We start from the raw sequence: 15001 nt of genomic DNA, 5'->3' as shown, positions 1-15001 counted from the left end.
TTTAAGTGCTGTTTTTTTGGCTGCCAACTACTTTATGTGGACTATAAATTTGATTATTGCGTCCAAGAAAGAAACTTGTGTTATTAAAGCACTGGGTACAGATTTTCTAACAGACTTCTGTTCAGAGTAATAACTTGATGAGATCTACTATCTCGAAATGTCCATATTCAGAAGCTCGGTAATAATTCTTATTTTTATTTAGAGGCATTCTTAGAATATAGTAAAGTTTAGACTTTGCTATAATAATATTTGCTTCTAAAGTATTTTTCCAAAGCATTTATTTTCACCTTTTCCTAGACTGTCCTGAGGGTAAAGGGATGATGAGATGCTTGTGGGATTCCCAGTTAATGAAAGATAAACACAAGGTCTGCACTGAGGTGATCCGAGGAATGGTCTCCCTCTAGGTCAGGATATGAGCTTCATTCTTAGGTCTTGTACTTGCATGCTTGACTTTTTACATTAAGTGAATTCTTCTCACTGGACGAATTCTTTCAAGATAATCAATGTCTGTGAATATACTCTATGCAGAACTCCATAAGTGGAAAAAATGTATGTTCAAAAGCTTTAATTTTGTAAAAAATCTTCTTAAAGGAAAATGTGTCTATCCGATTATTAATCAATTAATCGAAAAATAATCAACAGATTAATCGATTTGCAATATAATCGTTAGTTGCAGCCCTAAGTTACTATTTGTTGCTGCAGTTCTCCTTGTGCGTGTGTCTGTGCCTCTTGTGAGAACTATTTCAACACAACACATTAAGCACCATTCACTAAAAAGCATGACATTCAAATCATTGATAAAAAAAACTAAATAAGTATTTTGTCTATTTTTGCAATGGAACTACAACGCAAAGCTTTACTATTGTAATTATCAGCTGGCCATATAAAAATAGAAGTTTAAATGCTAGCGTTAGCCAGGCACTTAAATTGGCACATTACCAAAAAAGAAAAATAAAGTTATGGTTTTGGTGAGTGTGACATGAGACCATCACACTAGAATGAATTTGGATGCATGTAATCTAGGTTATTTAAGTCTAGATATCTTTATTAGTAATGGATTTTGATGCATTTACCAACGCATTTCATTTTGATAGGTAGGAATATGATATGCATGAGTCATGAGTTTACATACTATCTCAATTATAACATGTTAATAGAGGAAAAAAATAGAAATAGTAAGATACTACTAATGTTTGAAAAAACATTCTTATTATTGTCTATGAATGGCAGGTTTTAGTTACATTTCTTTTTCACAACTTTACAGGTCTTTCTTCAAAGGCTGCACACACACACACAGTTTTTTATGCATTATATTTTTGGAAAGGGAAATAATGTGTATGGAAAACATTTGCACAACAAATAAGCATTTGTGATCTCAGCACTGACAAAATACTGAAGCAAAATACTGCAAGCGGCATTCCTCACTCTGTTTCTTTTAATGCAGGTTTATGACAAATGTTTTTTTTTTTATCTTTTAAGTTACCATTTCACTGCTTATCCCAACACTCGGTACGCACTAAAGCAGCAGCTGAAGTCAGAGAAAAGTCACCAGCAGAGATGGAGGGAGTTTACTTTATATGAATAACTCATTCAAGTGCTCTGTCTTCAGAATGAGCCATTAGAGGGATCCCAAGGGATACTATGGAAGGGTAATGGAGAATATAGATTTAACTTGTGACCATCAGCAAAAATGCCAATTACAAAGGCATCAGTGGGGGTAGCCAGTAATATAGTTGCAAAGCACTGCCAGTAGGTGATTAATTTCAATCATTTTTTGAGTACTCTCCTAATACATTGTACTAAAAAAGATGATGTGAAAACATTATCTCTGTTTATATCGCTATATTGGTAACTTGATCCTTCTAGCTTTTAACATTGCAAAACAAAGGTATGAAAACCATCAAATAAAAGAGAGGCTGTTCTTCTATTCTGGGTTTCTTTCAAATCTAGCATTAGAATCAGCAGCAGCTATTAGTATTGGTTTTTATGGTTCTGTTCAATGCAGTAGCATCGTGCTTTCCACTCCGTCCACTTATGTCATCAATGTCAGGATCATTTCTAGGTTTTTCTTGACCTCTGTGTCATTGTATATCCAGGAATTTCTCTTCACTCCACTGTCTGTGTCTTCATATGCTGTTCAAATTCAAATAGACATAAAGTAAAAATCATATAAAGATTTATTACACAAAGTGCTTTGCACTACATTTTGTCATTCACACACACATTGATAGTGGTAAGCAACACTGTGCCTGGGAGATTCTGACAGAAGTGAGCTGTTCACACCGGCACCGCTTACTGCCATCAGTAGGCCAGGTGTCTTGTCTAATGACACATGTACTGAGACAGACAGAGCTGGGGTTCGAACTGGCAACCCTCCAGTTACAGGAAGAATTCTGCTTCATGAACCACTGTCTCTCCTGAAAACGCCTCCATAATCATTGGGCTGAATTGACAGTGTCCATATATTGACACCTTCACAGAGAAGATACAGTAGTCATCATTGCTAAATAGGCTGGCTGCTTATAGACTGTTTTTAAAAAGCAACAACAAAAGACATTGTTATAGAGCTGATTAGAAAGATAAAGTGCTGTAGAAGCAACCAGCCACAATAACTATAACCTCTGAAGCATTGTGGAGCATATTCTATTCAAAAGTCTGCAGGAGGTTTGCAAGACTGCAGTAAAAGTTTCAGTCAGTAATGATTTCAGCAGCCATGTCCATTTGGGCTGAAGGCCAAAGTTAAAGCAACATGGAGTTCCTTGTCACGTTTCTGCTTTCAATCCACCCTCCATTGATGTTGCCACCAAGCCAACATTCACATCTTTGTAGTTCTAATTCTACTCTAATTTCCTGAGAAACTAAAACTTTATAGGTGTTCAATAGATAATGTCATAATTATCAAACTGAATGAAGTAAACCATTTATATTTGTCACCATATTTCTGATGAATTTATATATTGTCTCTTGTTTATTTAACAATTGTTGAACAAAATCTTTTCAATAATATTCCAGTGTATATAGCTGGCATAATGATCAGTCTCTTTTCCTGGTCTGTTCAAAGGAATCTGTCATTTGCTCTTTTATGTAAACTGTGCATATCCATCACACAGTCTCCACAGAGGATTACTTTACTTAAGTAGGTTGACAGTTGTTGCTAAAGTTGATATTTAATCAAAGGAATCTATTTGTGCACAACTTACAGCTGTCAAATCTTTCTCTAGATTCAGGATAGCGAATGTTTGCCTTTTTATTAAAGTTTTAAGCATATGTCAATTTCAGTATAAAATCATTTAGAAAGGGATTCACTTTTATTGGGGTCACTGTACCTTTTACAGGGAAGGTGTGTACATCAACAATCCCGTCTTGAATCGGCACTTGAGTGTAAGGCACCATAATCCCCAAGGTTGTTTGGGCTCCTGTTCGTTTCCTCTGTTGTTTTCCTGAAGCCCCGCATACATGTGATGAATAATTCAGTAACGTAATGGGTCTATATTTGTCGTTGTTTATCTTGCCTCAGTGCCCTCACCACCATCTTTGCTGCCCCGCCAGCGTCTCTTCCAGCTTTCACATGTCTGTTTTTCTGTCTGGTTGGCAAGCAGGGGCCTCTTCCCCATCAGAGGATGCTCCACATTAATGAGTGAAGTGAAGTCATTTAGCAGGACTCGTAATGGCACATAAAGCCCTGCTGCTGGGCTTGATTAATCAGGGAGAGTGTTTGGCTCTCTCTCACACACAGGGTTGTCCTGTGCAGGATCAGCCGCTTGCCTACTCCAACTCTCTTTATTTTAGCACCGGAGTCCCCCGCTCTGCTCTTACCAGCCATCAAAAGCTGGAGTTGCTGCTTGTGGCGCCTGAGATGGAGAGTTTCTTGGTTTCAGTTTGGGCTTGACTAAACAAGTATGGTAATCCTGTAGAAAACAAAACAAAAAACACAACTGAAATTTATTGGATTTCCAGAAAAAGTATTAGAATCCTTTCCTGAAGTTGGGAAGCAGTCAAAATAAATTTTTTTGACAGGTTCAGCTGATGCATCATCAACTTGTGTATCTTTGCCCCAGTTTGGTAAAAGTTTGCCGGCTTTGTACTTGTAGTTACTGCTGTCACTAACTGTATTGCATCAGTCAAAGATGCTGCAAACTTATGTAATATGGCAAAGAAAGAAGTTTGGTATAATCCTGCCATTTCCCTTCAACTTGGAGAACACATCCATATATCTAAAGTGACTGGTTTGGGGGAAAATAATGACTAATATAATAAATATATACTGTTATAAACCAATCCAAACCTGTTATAATTAAACATATTGCTGCAAAGCTAAAAAAGTTAAAGTGATGTACATATAAATGCATTTTAATAGCAATTGTTTTTTAATTAGATTTTTCTTATTCATTGACAAATAATTCATGCTCAAATTCCTTATTTCTATAAAAAGTTAGCCCAAAGAAAAATTTTGCAGCAGATGCTTTACAGTGTAATTCTACAGACATTGTTCTTTATGGTAGAGTAATTGGTTGCTGTGTTTTTTTGCAGTCTTGATCACCTCTCACTAAGAAATGTATGGCCTGATTTACTGTAAGGGAAGTATGAATTAGTTTGGTGCATGTGGATGAGGCTTGCTATACTGATAACTTCCACTGCTTCATTTGTGTACGTTTCAAGCAAATGTTTCTTTTTTTCTCCCTGTTTTAAAAACAGTAGAAGAGCTGTCTGGGTTCTGAGTATTTACAGCCTGGGGCTTTGCGTTAATTTTCTGAAGGAAGTCACAGCAGGGCTGCTCAGATATGCGAGAATACTCAACATTGGAATACGAAAGTTTATAAATTCAAAGAGTACTCCTCTTGTGATTCACCCAATATCACTCATAACCTTCAACCCTTCTCATTTTTATGTCTGCCTGTAATCCCTGCTCTTATCTCGGTCTCTGGTTTTCTTGTTTCTCTGAAATTTTGCCTGTAATTTTTATCTGTGTTCTTCTCAGGCTGAACTGTGGGTCCAATTTCTGGATGTTTGGGGCTCTTACTTTCAAGTATTCAATAGCCCATAATCATAACTTATAAATGACCTAATACATTTTACCAAAGTATAAGAACTGAATGTATGTCAGGAAAGGAAGGGATGTTTCAGTTGCCCTTAGTAGAATGATAGCCTAACCTGTGCTTGACTCATTTGTAGAAGTGCTGTAGGTTAATCTCTCTGCTTGAAGGAGATGTAGGTAGTTCAGGCATCTAATCAGGATACATTCTGCTCACACCAAAGGTTTTCTGGACTCATCCAATTTAAAATAGACTCTGGGGCAGACCCAGAATTTGATATTGAAACTATATATGTTCTGTTTTTAGGGAAGAGTGAGTATTTGTATATGTGATATGAGTTTTTCAACCATAAATATTTAAATTTAAGACAGAAAAATGTGCTATATGAAATTTTAATTAAGACAAAAATTTTTAAAGCAGGTACAGTACAGTAGAAAAATAGCTCAAACATGTGACCAATGAAACCAAGACAATATTCCAGAAACAGGCCATTACATTGATTTTGAAAGTCAGTTTTAAATGAAATGGCAGGAAAAGTTGTAGTTTGAAAGTATGCAGACTTGGAAGTTTACAATCCTGGTAAAGTATTTTGTAACTTTTTTCTAGCATTAAACATCAGATAGAAAAAGCATGCAATTAGGTGACTATTATTTAAAAGACTATAAATGATCCCAATAGCTCCCTAATGTTTGTAGAAACCATAAATATAATTAACAAAAACATCAACAGCTAAAATACATTTATTTTTTCCTCTTGTATTGTTTAGGAAGCCTAGAATCACAATAACAACTTTTGCTGCACAATAAATTGTTAGAGCAATTATTGCAATAACTGATATTGGTTTGAGACCATTTTCAATGCATATATTGATAAAGGCATGCCAATGCACACCCTCTCAAAAATAAACACACCTTCATTTATAAAGAACATTAAACACTGAAACTTGAAAAGCTTCTAAATTTCCTAAACAAATGGACAGGAAAAAATAAAGTAAAATGAACAAATTGTAGTCTCAGTCTTCAACAGAACATACACATGCATGAACCAAAAACGAATCCAAAAATGTCAAAAGGAAAAAAAAACTTTAACGCCCAACTATCTAATCTCCCTAAGTATCTGTGTTAGATCATATGTAGAAGCATGTCAGCGAAACACAGAAAAACATTTCAGAGAAAAGACTGATTTTCATTTTATTCTTCCAAAGTTTTCGGTACATTTTCTCTTTAAGATTGGCCTGTTTTTATGATAACATCTCAGTGGCAGCACCTGCATATCTTGGGGAGGAAACACCTTTAGCTCATTTATGTATTGACCTGAACACACTTTTTTGCTGGCCAATCAGCGGCGAGCTTGAAATAAGCACATGGCTACTCATGCAGGTAGGCTATTTCTGTTTGAAAACATTGATGAGATAATGTCTGGTCTCTTACACATTTATTTCTAGAGATTCAGTCTGAATTTGGATTGAGATAGGGCAGAAGAAACTCTTTCCACCAGGAGGTTTTTACTGTGCTTCAACTCCAACGACACAAAATGTTTATTACTTAACCCTGTGCTCAGTTTTGTAATCTGTGCACATGGATTACTAAACTGTGCTCTCGGTTTGGCAGAAAAAGCAAACGTGGAACACTCAGGATGCTTATGAAAGGCAATGTAGAACATGTGTTGCATCTTTTATTTCTTGTGTTACCTACCTTTATGGAGTTTTGCTTTGAATCGCGCTCCCCTCCTTGAAAAGTAACTTTGGCACACTTCACAAAAAGTGTTCCCTCAGTAATCTTACATTGGCTTCAGTTTGTTATAAACAGTCTTTGTTGTGGCTGCATTTTTTTCCTTCAAACACAGTTACCATTACATTTAGTGTAAATTAAAATCCTTTACTTGTTTATTTTAAGAGCATCATGTACAGGTTGGTCATGACGTTGGGTTCAGTCTTGTATTTTAAATGACAGCCGGTACTGTTATGGTTATTTTAGGGCTCTTGATGAATTCACAATATACTGTGATTGCAGGTGTTGTGAAATATTTGTGGGCAATAAGTGATAGTATAGGGTATAAGTCTTTGACCAACACTGCAAATGGTTGTCCTCCAGGCCATTTGTCAAATTTGATTTGTAGCGGTCCAGTTTGGTTTAATTTTAGAGGTGTTTCCTCTGTTGTTTTAGCACCCTGCATCTGGCCGTTTATGTCTTCTATGAGCAAGTTGTTTAAAGAACTCCACACTTTAGTTCTTTCAGATTTAGAGATGTATTTAAAATAATAAATTCTAGGATCAATTAGAGTAGGCATCCTGAGCCTATGTGATTGGAGTTTTTACAAAGGCCTTTTTGAATCTCAATATATTGATAGTATCATCATATAAAGGCTCCATGACTCTGAAAAGGTGACAAGAGAAGATTTTATAACTATTTATATATTTTTTATTAATATTGATGCCTGGTCTATCACAAAAATGCACATAGCAATCTAAAAACGAAGAGACAAGGCATCCATCCCTGACACACTATTCTCTAGCAGTGGGTTTGATGCAGTTGCTTACAGATCATTTCCTGTTACTACCTGCACTGACTATGGCTTGGTTCTCTTCACTTAGCTTATAATTGTGCTAAATGTGTTTTTCATCACAGAATTTTTTTAAGGATGACAGAAAAAATGTGTTTTTTTGCTTAGTGTTTTAAAATGTCCTCGTTTGTTGCTTTTCTTTTTCTTCTTACACTAAAGATTTAATTATATTTTCCTATGTCAGCATAGTGGCGGCTCCTGTAAATATGTCACTTAACATGTCGATTCAGATAATCGCTTTTCCATTTCATCTCTAACAAGGGTGAAATAATCCGGGCCGAATCTATAATAGGCGAATCCAATCACTGAAGCAAATGCCTGTTGTGATTTGAAGTGCTGCCAGACTTTGATTGCCTCAGTGGTAAATTGATTAGCAGTGATCTACTGGTCTCCTTAAATGCTGATCCTGGGAAAGGAAGTACATGTATTTGCTTTAAGCTGACTCTCTGGTTGAGCTCTAAAATCTCTTTGCACAACCTCTTGGTAAAAACAAAGGTGGCCCACTGGCCTCAACACATACCAGCACATAAGCAGTCAGGTCTTTCAAGCTGCGTACATTAAATTGCATCATGGGTTGGCTGCCCAAATTATTCAAAGAGCCATGTTGAACCAAAAAAATTTAAAAACATGTCTTTCTGGAGACGCAAAAATGTAAAAGGCTTATATAAGCCTCCTAAGGGCTCTACAAGTATATTAGTCCTCTATCAAAATGACTAAGCAAGCTTAAATACATAATAAGCATTCATGATTAAATGTTTATTTTTACTTGCAGAGCATCCTGGGGAAAATGACACACCATGTGACTAATCTGCTGTACAATATTTGGTGCATTAAGTTTAACTTTCAATCACAGTATTAATTTATTATAATTTCTTGAATCAATGGAATTATAAAAATACAATAAATCAGATTTTTCATGTTATTTTGAGGATTTGAAAAAAAATGAATATGCATTAGACACATGGAAGTAAAATGCAGTTCTCTTCAAAGCACAGTAACAATGCAATCCTCTTTTTTTCCCCATATTGCAACAGTGCAATAAAACAGTCTGCAACAGCAGCCTTTTAATAAGGTAAGTAGGCTATGAAAACAAAAATAAGCTGCACACACTGGTTTATCTACAACAGCAACCTGCCTGGCACTGCGCCACGCTGACATGTGTCGCAGACTGTGGCGCAATCGTTGTTGAGAGAAATGTTAAAATTTCTTGTTTAAATGTATTTGTTATAAAAAAAAATTCACAGCAATTTAAAAACATAGAGAATTTTTGTCTCCTACATATTTTGTTAAAAGGAACAAACAAAAATCCACCTTTTTCCATGTGGTTTGCTTTGAAAGAGCTCCAGTGAACAGCAAGGAGGGGGGATCTAAAGAGTCACATTCGGTTCTGAAGCCGCGGGTTTCCGACCCCTGAACTAGATCAAGTCTGAATGTTTTATCCTGCTGTAGCTGTCTTGTCCGATTGTCACCACAGACTGGGTGGAAAAATAACTGGTCTTCCAGTTTGTTAATGTGCTTCCACCAAAATGGGGTAAATTAAGCTATTTAATGATTGCTCTATATACACTCACCGGCCACTTTATTAGGTACCCCATGCTAGTAACGGGTTGGACCCCCTTTTGCCTTCAGAACTGCCTCAATTCTTCGTGGCATAGATTCAACAAGGTGCTGGAAGCATTCCTCAGGGAGTTTGGTCCATATTGACATGATGGCATCACACAGTTGCCGCAGATTTGTCGGCTGCACATCCATGATGCGAATCTCCTATTCCACCACATCCCAAAGATGCTCTATTGGATTGAGATCTGGTGACTCTGGAGGCCATTTGAGTACAGTGAACTCATTGTCATGTTCAAGAAGCCAGTCTGAGATGATTCCAGCTTTATGACATGGCGCATTATCCTGCTGAAAGTAGCCATCAGAAGTTGGGTACATTGTGGTCATAAAGGGATGGACATGGTCAGCAACACTCAGGTAGGCTGTGGCGTTGCAACGATGCTCAATTGGTACCAAGGGGCCCAAAGAGTGCCAAGAAAATATTCCCCACACCATGACACCACCACCACCAGCCTGAACCGTTGATACAAGGCAGGATGGATCCATGCTTTCATGTTGTAGACGCCAAATTCTGACCCTACCATCCGAATGTCGCAGCAGAAATCGAGACTCATCAGACCAGGCAACGTTTTTCCAATCTTCTATTGTCCAATTTCGATGAGCTTGTGCAAATTGTAGCCTCAGTTTCCTGTTCTTAGCTGAAAGGAGTGGCACCCGGTGTGGTCTTCTGCTGCTGTAGCCCATCTGCCTCAAAGTTCGACGTACTGTGCGTTCAGAGATGCTCTTCTGCCCACCTTGGTTGTAACGGGTGGTTATTTGAGTCACTGTTGCCCTTCTATCAGCTCGAACCAGTCTGGCCATTCTCCTCTGACCTCTGGCAACAACAAGGCATTTCCGCCCACAGAACTGCCGCTCACTGGATGTTTTTTCTTTTTCGGACCATTCTCTGTAAACCCTAGAGATGGTTGTGTGTGAAAATCCCAGTAGATCAACAGTTTCTGAAATACTCAGACCAGCCCTTCTGGCACCAACAATCATGCCACATTCAAAGTCACTCAAATCACCTTTCTTCCCCATACTGATGCTCGGTTTGAACTGCAGGAGATTGTCTTGACCATGTCTACATGACTAAATGCACAGAGTTGCCGCCATGTGATTGGCTTCTTAGAAATTAAGTGTTAACGAGCAGTTGGACATGTGTACCTAATAATGTGGCCGGTGAGTGTACATTAAAGGTCAAAAATTTTACTTTGTTAATTTTTTAGTACTAATGCATGCTGAGACGTTTGGAGCTTGGCTTTGTTTAATTTGGGAGATCATTGTAAAAAAAAAAAAATGTTCATATCTGGTTCACTAGTGTGATACTACCGTTCTCTAACCTCACTTATTTTAACTTTCTTCACATCCATCTTCACTTAAATCATAATTGTAAAAGTCACACCTTAGACACTGGGAAATCAATTATAGGTTAAGCATCTTATGCTGCCTTCTAGGCAGCTGGATATGTTTTCCTTTATGATGAAATACATTTCACTAGATGGATTTTAAGACGGTGCCATTGTTTCCTAATATTTCCCATTGAGACACTGAACCTAATTATGCATCCTGTCAACATCCTTATTATTGATGACAAAGTATCCACTGCAGATATGTGACCTCTATCAGTGATGTTAGATTGTTCTACACTAACCTTTCTGTTATCAGTGCTGTGGTTAACAGGATAGGGGACATATTTTGATTGGTTGACAGGAAAACGATATGCAGGGCAGAGCTACAGAAAATGTTTGTTCCTGAAAACATAAAGCTGTACAGCGCCTTGAAAGGAGTGCACATCTTTTATTCATGCTCAGATGACAAGGTGTCAAGAGTTTTGTCAATCCTCTCATTTTTCCGTTAACCTTGTCCCTGTAAAACGCCCTGTCACTGTGTCTTTGGTTAAACACAAGGCCCCAATAGATATACAGAGAGACTTTATTCTGTTATACTTAAACAGACATGGGCTCTTTAAAGAATAACACAAAAATAAAAAATAATGTAAAAAAAACAGAACTGAAATACATGATAAAGAAAAGTTATAGTGACAGATGAAGGTGAATTCTACAGTCTAACGTCTTTGGTTATTTTTACCTCAAGGGTAGTCTGGATCAGGGTTGCCAAGCTGGTAGCACCTTTTAGTGGGGTTTCTTGGACAGATGTTTTCCAAGTGTGATCATCTCTCATGACTTTCAGCACCTTAATCAGCACACCAAGGACAGACGTACAACACCCATATGTCCCCACACTGTGTTTCTATGTATATCTGTGTATTTATGTTCTATAAATATGACTGATGTAAATACAGCATTGGTATTAACTTCCTGCTATTCTTATTCCTTAGTATAAATAGTTTTATTGCCAGTCATGTTAACTTTTACAGGTTTTTATTTTTAGAAATTTTGCACAAGTGTTAGACCCCTCAAACTTTACAGTAACTATGGAATAGGAGTTTAAGGTTGACTCTATTACCATAAAGAAACATTAACTCTGATTGGAGAACTCATCCTATTGAACAAGCTGGCCATGTGGCAACAACTAACGTCTTAATGAAATTATAAACTAGTTTCTGCCCTGAGTTTTTCACATTTGTGGAATGCAAATCTTTAAAACAGTGGTGTCCAAATTCATCCCTAAGGGCTGCTATCTGCCATGTAGAAATGTCGTTTCAAGAAAGAAAAATGGCAACAGCGGATTACAAAGCTAAGCTGAGCCAATAGGAACATATAACTATGTAGAGGAGTAGAAAGTACGATATTTGACTTTAAAATATAGTGGAGTGAAAGTAAAAATGATTTAAGTAAAGATACTCAAAGAAATTTATTGAGTAAATGTATTTTGTTACTTTCCACCACTGCTGATAGGAGCTGTTGCCTCCTCACCATGTTTTTATGCTCATATTTGTTCACGTAGTTACCAATTGGTGCATGGTGTGGAAATTCTGTATGCACTGATGCCACACGGAGATGTATGGAAGCCCAAAATGACATAATTTGGCCTTACATAAACTCACCTTAAGTGCTAAGGTTTATTTGAGCTTGACTCAAATTACCTCTATGTCAAATGTGCAGCATTCAGACAACTTAAAGATTTAGGTGGGGAGGAAAGACTAAACCAGATCTCTAATGTCACACATAGTGAGTGTTGGACCCACTTTCCTGATTTGTGCTACAGGCAGAGAGAAAATGGGAGGCTGATGAGTATTCTTCTCCTCTCTGGGTCAGACAGCCACTCCATCCCTGTGATACAGAAATAGGTCTCACCTGAGGTCCTCAAGCCTAAAGTACAGCTTACCGTCACTTTCACCTAAAGACTAACCTAAACACTGTTTGTGCCTCTGCTCTAATATAATAACTAACTAAGAAATCCTTCCAGGGGCCTCTTGTCTATATTTGCTATATGACGTAATTACTGTAGACAAGTCTAATAGGACTTGTTTAGTGGCTGCAAGGCACATCCATCGCTGCACCTGCAGTATATGGCTGGAGGTGAGCAGATGCAGAAAAAAAATCCTGCAGTAGACCCTTAATTGCTAAAGAAAGATTTTGAGCATAACATCTCATACTCAACTCCTTCCATTTACTCGAGACTGAGTTTTGGGGGCAACAGTCTCAGGAGGGACTCCAAGACCTACCTATCCCTAGATCCCTGGTCTAGCACTGCTGGGAGAAGCCCTAGGAGCTCCCAGGCCCCGGGGTCTCCGGCATTTAGGGGACATCCAACATAGATGTCAAGGCCACCTCAGCTGGATTCTCTTCATGTGGAGTCTCTAAGAGAGTGCCCGGCCACCCTGACCAGAAAACTAATTTCAGCAGCTTCAATCTGGGATACAAACCCCCGCAGTATCAGGTTGGAAGTGAGCAGGTGTGGGGAGAGAAAAAAAATCCTGCAGTAGATCCTTAATTGCTAAAGAGAGATTATTGACCATAACATTTTGAGCTCAAATCAAGGGGAAGTGTGTAAATAGGAACAATTAGAGTGCAGCGTGTGTGGAAAGCAAAGGAATGCCAAAAAAAAAAAAAATGCAAAAAGGAGAAATATTTCGATTTTTTTTTTTTTAAAGAAAGAAAATGGCTAAGTAACATTAAATTCATACATCAAATCAATGGAAAAAGCAATCCTAAATAAATAAATGCCGAAAGATTTTTTTTTTATTAAAATTATTTCTTACATATTTTATGACCATGTGCTGAAGACATCATGTTTTTTTTGTTTGTCTCTCCTTCCAAACAAAAATTATTCTTGCTACAACTAAAGCAGTCAGTCAATGACAAGGGCTTTTCACAGCTTTTTTTTATTGGCTTGCATTTCTGCATAGTGGAACGATCTTGCAGTTGGTGTCACATCATTTGAAACTTGGACTGCATATTTTTTTTGAATAAAGTTTAAAGGGTTTTGTTCACATTCCCAACCTATCCTTTATCTGATGCGCAGAGATCAGTTGTGCTTTAATCAGGGGGGGTTGTGGGGGACATGCACAATACAGATCAACAGAAATTATATGAAAGGATTTCTATGTTTCCACTGCTTTGATAGCCAAGACAAATAAGGGATATACTGTACAAAAACTCAGTTTTTCTTTTAGTGTGTTTTTTTAAGCTAATGTATCACATTGGGAGTTTTTATTGTGTTTTAGATTCAAGTGTTCCAGTGCTTAAAGCTACAGTGTGTAATACTTACAGGGATATACAGTCAGAAATGTAATATATTATACATAACTATGTTATTTATCATCATCTACGAGCTCAGCCTCTTAACCTTAATATTTGCGTTGCCTTAGAATTCCTTATTTATAATTACATAGGAGCGGGTCTCGCAGCTATGGAGGCAGACATCTTTGCGCTACGGCAGCGCAGAGCCAACAAACTAGCGATTGCGAGATCGCCCATTACGCTCGAAAGTAACTACGGCAAGTTGAGAGAGATGAACTGAGACGGTACTGAACAATAGATGGCAGTATTATGCCTGAGAATACTATCTGTAATTATCTATGTAAACAAACCTCATCACTTGAGAAGGTAGGTGATGCGGACGTCGTGGAAGACATTTTGTCCCGTAACGCTCGCCTTACTGTTGGGGGGGAGATGTTCATGTTGCTGCGGTCTGCAGTCTGGACGTTAGATGTCGCTGAAAATTACACACTGTAGCTTTAATTCCAAGTTTATGTTTATACATCTCCTTTATAATAGCAGGGGTCACCAATCTTTTTAGGGCTGAGAGCAACTTCATGGTCACTGAATCATAGGAAGAGCTACCAATACTGACCTGGGAGCTGGAGGATTCATCATTCATCTAAACGTCATGCACAATAAACATATGCCTCTTGCCCATTGACTGCTGGAGACATTGACTGCTGGAGATAGGCACCAGCACCCCTCGCGACCCCACTCGGGATAAGCGTGTCAGATAATGGATGGATGGATTTTAGATATTGTAATTTTGAAATCTCTATAAATGCTCTATATGATTAATATGACTGAATATTTTATAAACGATTAAAAAAGTAAAGCAAAAGAATAGAATTGCATTTCAAACTTAGCCTCCAGGTGAGTTGTTCTGTTTTCAGAAGATTCTGACGGCACCCTGTGTGGTCCTGTAGGGCCCTTTGGTGACCCCTGCTTTTAAGTTACATGGGCAAAGAAGCAAAAGAAATGACTACTATCAACAGGTTTACACAAAATGCACGGCTACAGCTATTGATGGATTTGGTTAATTCTCTTAAAACATATCAAATCCAAGATCTTCGACAATGTGGTTCATAACCTGACAAGCTCTATCGCCAAGTGGTCTACTTAAGTAGTATGTGTTTCACTAAT

At 37.7% G+C, this 15001-nt stretch overlaps 1 protein-coding gene across 2 annotated transcripts in view; it reads left to right on the top strand.

Moving 5' to 3' along the window:
• Positions 1 to 15001, top strand: part of ssbp2 (single-stranded DNA binding protein 2) — an 87568-nt gene that overhangs the window by 23649 nt on the left and 48918 nt on the right. The window lies entirely within an intron of this gene.

The sequence above is a fragment of the Cyprinodon variegatus genome, unplaced genomic scaffold (genome assembly GCF_000732505.1).
Source record: "Cyprinodon variegatus isolate N-32 unplaced genomic scaffold, C_variegatus-1.0 Scaffold103, whole genome shotgun sequence".
NCBI classification, from domain to species: Eukaryota; Metazoa; Chordata; class Actinopteri; order Cyprinodontiformes; family Cyprinodontidae; genus Cyprinodon; species Cyprinodon variegatus.
This window is presented reverse-complemented; position numbering and strand designations above follow the sequence as displayed.